Below are 8,737 nucleotides of genomic sequence, written 5' to 3'. Positions count from 1 at the left end.
ACATTATTGCTATCCCTTTCCCCCAAGGTTCATGGCTAGTGTATGTGTTGGCTTTGCCCCTCCTAGCCATAGAACCATCAATTTATTGCTTTTATTTTAATTGTCTCCTTTTCCCTAAAGCCAAGTAGAGAAACCCTTGTAAGAGTGACTCTCTGGTCAAGTAGGGAAGCTCATATTATGATGCATCCCTCGGGCTAAGTAGAGAAACCTACTTGTGAGTCTCTCTCTAGCTTTATCTCCTTTCTTTTACTTTATTTTTATTTTAGCTTTTATTTATTTTTCCTTTATTATTATTTTTTTTAATTGCGTGGGTTGTTTATTTTCAGTTATTTATTTATTTAATTTTAATTGCGTGGCTTGCATCTTTAAATTCTTAGATGACGAATGGTTAGGACGTTATTTTTAGGACGGTAATTAGAATTAGATCACAACCATTAATCAGTTCACTTTCGTATTATTAAAAGAAATAAAAAATAAAGTGGCTGCTCTCCCTGTGTTCGACCCGTAGCTACACTGATCCGTACGCTTGCAGTTACATTTTAAATCTCAAACAATCTGCTACTACATTAGCTTTCCCTAGAAAAATATCTTATCAACTCCAACCATATTCTTTGCCTCATGTTCAATTCCTTCTGAGTGAAGAGATATTTGAGGCTTTTGTGGTCACTATAAATTTCACATTTTTGTCCATACAGATAGTGATACCAGATCTTTAATGCAAAAATAATTATGGCCAATTCCAGATCATGAGTAGGGTAATTCTTTTCATAATCCTTCAGTTGTCTAGAAGCATATGCAATCACTCTACCATTCTATATTAATACACATCCCAAATCTTGTTTGGAAGCATCACTGTATACTACCATACCTGAGGTACCATCTGGAATAGCAAGGACTGGGACTATTACCATTCGATTATTCAACTCTTGGAAGCTGTTTTTACATTCTTCTGTCATTCAAACTTGACTCCTTTTTTGGTCAACCAAGTCATAGGGGCAGAAATCCGGGCAAAATTCTCAATGAATCTTCTATAGTAACCTGCCAATCCCAGAAAACTTTGAATTTCACTGACATTCTTTGGAGACTCCCAATCTAGCACTACTTTAACCTTTCCAGGATCAACCTCAATGCCCCTTGCAGATACAATGTGTCCCAAGAAACTCACTCATGATAACTAGAATTCACACTTGCTAAATTTAGTATACAACTGCTTCTCCCTTAGTCTTTGCAACACATACCTCAAGTGAATTGCATGATCTTCTTTACTTCTGGAGTAAATCAATATATCATCTATAAACGCTATGACAAACTGATCCAACATCTCATGGAATACCTTGTTCATCAATTCCATAAAGGCTACTGGTGCATTAGTCAATCCAAATGGCATAACCACAAATTCATAGTGACCATACCTGGTCCTGAATGTTGTCTTTTGTATATCACTCTCCTTGATCTTCAATTGATGATACCCAAATCTCAAGTCAATTTTGGAGAAAGTAGTAGCACCTTGCAACTGGTCAAACAAATCATCTATGCTGGGTAATGGATATCGGTTCGGTGATACACTAGGTCTAATAAAACCCTTCTTCAGTAAATCCTGCAATTGTCCTTTCAATTCCTTCAATTCTGCATGAACCATTTTGTATGGTGCTCTAGATATAGGTGCTGCCAATGTATTAAATCAATGCAAAACTCTGTCTCCCTATATGGTGACACACTACATAGATCTTCAGGAAACACATCAGGAAATTCTCTCACCACCTCCAACTCTTCTGGTGTTGCAGTTTTCTTGGGTGGTATCTCTGACACATGCCAAATAGGCTTCACATCATTTTTCTAATTATTTCTAAACTTTGAGGAGCGGAAATCAATAACTTCTTTTCCTGGTCCTTTTTATGCCCCTGGAATGTAAACTCATCTCCACCTCGAGGTCTAACTATTATCTTCTTTTCTGCACAAAGTAAACAAGCTCGATATGCTGACACCCAATCCATGCCCAATATCACGTTAAAATTCTTCATGTCTATGTAGATCAAATGAGCTATCATATCTTGCCCACATATCTGAATGGTACAGGGCTCATATATGTCCTCTAAGTCTACAATAAATCCAATAGGTATACTAACCATCAACTTATGTGCTAACCTTTTCAGCTCTATTCCCAACCTTGGAGGAAAATGAGGTGACACAAAAGAATGAGATGCACCAGAGTCAGTATAATTGCTAGTATCATAGAAACAATCATGGTACTTGTTACTACTCTAGGTGTAACTTCAGCTTCTTCTGCTGTCAGGGCATATACCTCTTAGATGTCTATGGTTTCTTAGTGTATACATATGAAGTACAAGTCACACTTGGTTCTCCAGGCTTCCTCTGAGGACAAAATCTAGCAAAATGTCCTAGCTGTTGGCATCAATAAAATCTCACTAAAATGGGCTGAGTAGTGGTGATGGCCGGTTAAGACTGGGCAGAAGCTTGACTTTCTTCTTGTATTCACTGTTTTGTCTCTTCTTGCTGCCTGGACCTGATAGCCTTCTCTTTGCTTATCTTCAATGAACTTGGTAACTTGGACCACCTCGACATAAGTCTGGAGTCGATGTGCAACTAACATAGCTCCAATGCTAGATCTCAGACCCTTCTCAACTCCTTACCTTTTGCATTATCAGTCTTCATATGCTCAGAGGAAAAATAATATAAAGCTTCAAATTGTTGCTGGTATTTCAGTATTGATTTAGGCCCTTGGACTAATGCCACGAATTCATATTCCTTTCTGTATCTTACACTGATAGGAAAAAAATTCCCATAAAAGACTTTGAAAAATTGTTCCCAGGTAGGGTGTGGATGTGTAGCTAATAGTATAAGTCTGGTAGCCTTCCACCAGATATGAGCCTCATTTTGCAACTGATAAGTGGCACACATGATTTTCTGCTCGTCACTACACCCCAAAACTGCCAGTGCTTTCCCTACTCCCTCTACCCATTTAGAAGGAGCCAGTGGACCATCATCACTCCACTTAAATATGGGGGCCGATACTTCTGGAACTTCTCCATAAATTTACTGGTATCTATCCTTATACTACTGGAGGGGTCTTTGGTGTCTGTTGCGCTGTAAGAGTACCTATAGCTGGCACTTCTTGAGATGCTTGCCCACTAATAGTTTGTACTGGGGCTGGTATCCCAGAAGCAAACTGAAGATTATGAGCTGGGGCTGTGGGAGCTAGTGGTGGTGCCATAGATACATGATTAGCTGGGGATTCTCTGGAATATATGGTTGTGGCCAACTCTTCAATCATTGCCCTATTCTGTTGTTGTTGCTGCTGCTGCATATTCTGCTGCATTGTCTGTTGCAGCCCTTCCTAAATTCCTTGGACCATGTTAGTCACTATGGCTGCTACATCCTAAGCAGTAAGTATTGGTGGTGCAAGTGGTGGCACAGGTGCTGCTGTTGTAGGGACAGGCGTACAAGCAGGTATATTTGTCCCTGGTGTTGTTTCACTTTCTACCTCATCCTCCACAGGCACATAAGGGGTAGTTTTGGTAGGATGACCACTTTTTCTATGTCGTAGTTCTTGCTGAGGTTGAGCACGATTGGGTGGCATTTGGGAATTCCTGAAAAATAACGATGTACTAATTCCCAATGCTCAACATATTATTCAGCAAGAATGAGTCATGCAACATAATTTACATACAAATAGTGTCTTAGTACCTAGCCAAGAGCACCCACACATTCATAACCTACACATACAAATCCTTCTTTCAACTACTATAACAACATCAGCACAAAAATGTTGTTATCTTGAAGCTTGTATTTATTTAATTGACACTGGATGTCCTAAAGTTGTGTTATGAGATTTTTTTTTTCTCCTGAGTCTTGCTCTGGTACCACTCTGTCACACCCTGCCTCTATTTAGGCCAAGGTATACAGCACTGGACACCTCACCGCATCTAGTCAGCCTACTTCCCTAGGATTTAAACTCAGGATAGCTCATAACATCACAGCACATGGCTATAAATCAAAAGACATAAGGATATAAATAGTCCCTTTGCAAAATAAATTACATCATTCCCAGTGTCACTATGTGATACCATATATATTACAGTTATCCAGAATAACTTAAAATCAAAATAATATTTACACAAAAAGATTTACATCACTCGCGTAGCTTAATACATTAGAGTACTCTCATATGAAAATATTTACACAAGAGAGTATTGTCAAAACCACTTCCTACTGTTCAGAGGCACTAGCCTCCGTAGGCACAATCATCACAGTCACAATCGGTTCCATGTTTAGCTTCATCCTCTGGAAAATAGGCCAGTGATCCATAGCCATTGCCTCATAATCAGGGCTGGAAGTCGACAGAATATTGGTCTCGACATCTAGGAGAAATAAATAAAGAAGGGTGAGCATGTCATGCTCAGTGAGGGGGTGGGGCAAGCAAGAACACACAATACAAACACTGCAATGCATGCTCCACACCTTATATGATTCTCATGAATTCATTTATTATTACACTACCTCCTAGTCCATTACTAAGTCTGATATCAATGGTATAGTGCTACGCAGTATAGGTGGCATTCTCTACGCTGTATGCTGGGCCTCAGGAATACAAGCTCGTTGTAGCCAAGAGTCAGCCAGTTTCAGTCAGAGCCTCGGTCCCCCGGTTAACCCCTAGGTTAGTAACCCTGGGTAGTCAGGCATACAGTACGTCGCATCCTGCTACAATTCATCTTTGAGTACAATACATCGTACAAACGAAACTGTATTGCTGATTAGGCAGCCACTCATATCGGGATTAGTCAGTACCTATCCCTCTACTGACAAGGGATTGTAGCACTCGGGTGATGATACCTAACCTAGAAATTCTACATGATGAATAATCATCCATCATCCATTCATCACATTTACACAATATTCATACGGGCACCTGCTAGTGACCCATCTTACCTATCTTACCTTTCTCCACTTCCAAGTTCGTCATGACCGTATGCATAAGATAAAATAATAATACACACATCAATATGCATGAGATACTGGGAATTACAGCCATCAAAATAAATAAATAAACACTCCAAAAAAATCAAAGCACCCACTCATCTTGGTATCCAAAGTTAGCAAATTCTCCTTTCTGAGTTGAGTAGATTTTCTCATTGCAACTTCTACTTCCTATTTCATATTATTTTTAAATCATTACTACTATATTTAAAATCTTACTTATTATTCTAAATTGAATGGGGTCATTTTTCTTACTCTTCTTAATAGTACTCAGTCTAGGTAGCTATTCCAATCACATTTGTAACTTTTTGAAATTAGAGCTGACAAGCATGAACCTCATCATGTATGAGCGATGTTGCTTTACTATATATGTATTATGGGTCCACTGTAGGCTAAAAAGGTCACAATATTACACAATAACCTTTTTGGCTTTTGGAAGCCCAACCGGCTGGAGATAGGAAGGACGATTGGCTAGCTGGTTGTCTCCTATCGGTTCTCCCAAACTCTACAGAATTCGATCATACCCTAAGCTCCTTTGCTTCATAGCTTGCTGTGAAATTAATTTGAACCATATGCACTAAATTCGACCCCTGAATTGGGTAGTAATATACCATATATATTACAGTTATCTTGAAATCAAAAGAATGTTTACACAAAAAAATTTACATCTCTCACGTAGCTTAATACATCAGAGTACTTTCAAACAGAAATATTTACACAGGGGAGTATTGTCAAAACCACTTCCTACTCTTCAGAGGTACTAGCCTCCATAGGCACAATAATCACAGTCACAATTGGTTCCATGTTTGGCTTCATCCTCTAGAAAATAGGCAAGGTGATCCATGGCCATTGCCTCATAATCTAGGCTGGAAGTCTACAGAATATTGGTCTCGAAATCTAAGAGAATTAAATAAAGAGGGAAAAGCATGTCATGCTCAGTGAGGGGGTGGGGCAAGCAAGCACACACAATACAAATGATGTAATGCATGCTCCACACCTTATGTGATGCTCATGAATTCATTTATTTATACACTACCTCCTAGTCCATTACTAAGTCTGATATAAATGGTATAGTGCTATGCAACATAGGTGGCAGTCCCTACCCTGTATGCTGGGCCTCAGGAATACAGGCTCATTGTTGGCAGGAGTCAACTAGTCGGGTGGTGATAGCTAACCCAAAAATTCTACATAATGCATAATCTTCCATCATCCATTCATCACATTTACACAATATTCATATGGGCACCTTCCAGTGACCCATCTTACCTTTCTTACCTTTCTCCACTTCCAAGTCCGTCATGACCATATGCAAAAGATAAAATAATAATGCACACAACAATATACATGAGATACTGGGAATTACAGCCATCAAAATAAAATAAATAAACACTCCAAAAAGATCAGGGCACCCACTCACCTTGGTATCCAAGGTTAGCAGATTCTCCTTTCTGAGTTGAGTAGATTTTCTCATTGCAACTTCTACTTCCTATTTCATATTATAGTTAAATCATTACTACTATATTTAAAATCTTTCTTATTATTTCAAATTGATTGGGGTCATTTTTTTTACTCTTCTTAATAGTACTCAGTCTAGGTGGCAATTCCATTCACATTTGTAACTTTTAAAATTAGAGCTTACAAGCATGAACTTCATCATGTATGAGCTATGTTGCTTTACTATATATGTATTACGGGTCCACAGTAGGCTAGAAAGGCTGCAGGCCTACTTAGCTTCTGGAAGCCCATCCGACTGGAGACAGGAAGGATGATCGGCTGGCCGATTGTCTCCCATCAGTTCTCCCAAACTCTACAGAATTTGATCCTGCCCCAAGCTCCTCTACTTCATAGCTTGTTATGAAACTAATTTGAACTATATGCACTAAATTCGACCCCTGACTTGAGTTGAATACATTCATTAACAAATTCCTTATGGAAGAATCCAACCCAATTCAGCTTACAATAGAATTCTATAATGAAATTAAAGAAAATTCACTAAAATTTTCAATTCTAGCAACTATCAAATTTCTGCCGTAACATGTGAGATAATCTTTCACTTAATTGATCTTATTATCAACTTAATATTCCTCCATACTACTGAATTTATAGAAACCCTAGATTCCAGGGTTTGCAGGGAAATTTATCAATGGAATATTTCCCTAGGATAGAGTTTTTTTCTTCCTGGGTAGCAATTTCCTGCACAGGCTTTCCCTAGCAGCCCTCAGTTGGTAAAACCCTAACCGTAGCTAGCCTATTGGTACAAACTCCAACTTCCCTAACCCTAGTACAATAGTAGAATACTCACCTGGTACTGGCCTGGTCCAATAACTGTCTAAGGTAGGTGAGTTCCCCTGCTGTTTCTCTCTCTTCTTCTTCTTCCTTCTCTTTTCTTATTCTTCTCCTTCTTTCTCCTCTATTTCTTCTACTGTTGATGGCAGCCCACGGTTAGGGTGAGAAAATCTCCCTAAAAGTCCTTTATATAGGGCAGCCATATATATATATATATATATATATTACTTATATAACTATATATGTATATTTTATATTTTGTACTATATTTTCTCATTAGTTTATGGGCATAATATGTATATTTATATTACAACTTGTCTAACTCATTCTCATAAGGGTAAAATTGGAAATTGCACAATAGGAATGTGGGTCCCACCATGCAAAACCAACCAGAATTACATTCTGCCAGGCTCAACCAGCTGGCCGGGTAGCCAGAGGCTCTCCATCTTTCCCCGTATGTTTGTTCTATTTACTATTATTTTTACCTGTCTACCCACACTCTTTGGTGATTCCCCCAACAATGTTGACAGATTGGATAGGGGCAAGTAGGATCATTCCTTCCCTCTTCGCACTCAACAGCTGCCAACTAAGCCAATACTGGTTTCCTCTGCTCTGGCTTCTTTTCTGTACACAAGTAGGGGTGTGTGATTAGATTAGGGTATTACATAGAAAGTGAAAATAAAAAGGATAAAAGATTTGCATTGCTGAAGGGCTTTGGTATGATTTGTTGATTGTCCTCTTGTTGGCCGACTTCTTCGACCTTAAGTAACTTGTGGGTTCAACTGCCTTTCCACGTACGTCATTAGTCCTCTACCCCCACTAAGCTGGGTGCCCAATGTACTCTTGACACATGTCCCCATGACCATGGTTCTTTCATGCACACGTCCCCCACTACCTTTATGTGTGGGTATCATGCCTCTGTGGGTGGTTAACCCCTTAAACCTCTCGGACAACCTATGTTTCTCTCTCATACACGGATTGCCATGTTAGAATACATGGGTTTCCAAATTTTGGCGCCAACAATCGCCCTACATAATCCACCATACGACACTATTATTTAGCCGAAAGTGTGGGTGGATTATGGTTTTAACAGTAGCCAACGACCATTGGTAATGGCTCGTGCATTCAGGTTTCTAGGACCAGAATATCATTGTATCATATTGTTTGAGATTTAAAATGTAACCGCAAGCGTACGGATCAGTGTAGCTACGGGTCGAACACAGGGAGAGCAGCCACTTTATTTTTTTATTTCTTTTAATAATGCGAAAGTGAACCGATTAATGATTGTGATCTAATTCTAATTACCGTCCTAAACATATGTATCTAAAATAACGTCCTAACCATTCGTCATCTAAGAATTTAAAGACGCAAGCCATGCAATTAAAATTAAATAAATAAATAACTGAAAATAAACAACCCACGCAATAAAAAAAATAATAATAAATAAATAAATAAA

General features: G+C 38.7%; 1 long non-coding RNA gene across 1 annotated transcript; it reads right to left on the bottom strand.

Moving 5' to 3' along the window:
• Positions 1-4,023: 4,023 nt before the first annotated feature.
• On the bottom strand, positions 4,024-7,430 carry LOC122067534. Its single transcript, XR_006136760.1, has 2 exons — positions 7,298-7,430; positions 4,024-4,379 (listed from the first exon to the last, which is right to left on the bottom strand). It is a non-coding gene; the product is annotated as an uncharacterized LOC122067534 (long non-coding RNA).
• Between the last annotated feature and the right edge of the window lie 1,307 nt (positions 7,431-8,737).

This window comes from Macadamia integrifolia, unplaced genomic scaffold (genome assembly GCF_013358625.1).
Source record: "Macadamia integrifolia cultivar HAES 741 unplaced genomic scaffold, SCU_Mint_v3 scaffold2963, whole genome shotgun sequence".
In the NCBI taxonomy this organism is placed as follows: domain Eukaryota; kingdom Viridiplantae; phylum Streptophyta; class Magnoliopsida; order Proteales; family Proteaceae; genus Macadamia; species Macadamia integrifolia.
Note: the sequence above shows the minus strand (reverse complement) of the source record. Positions and strands in the feature narration are given on the sequence as shown.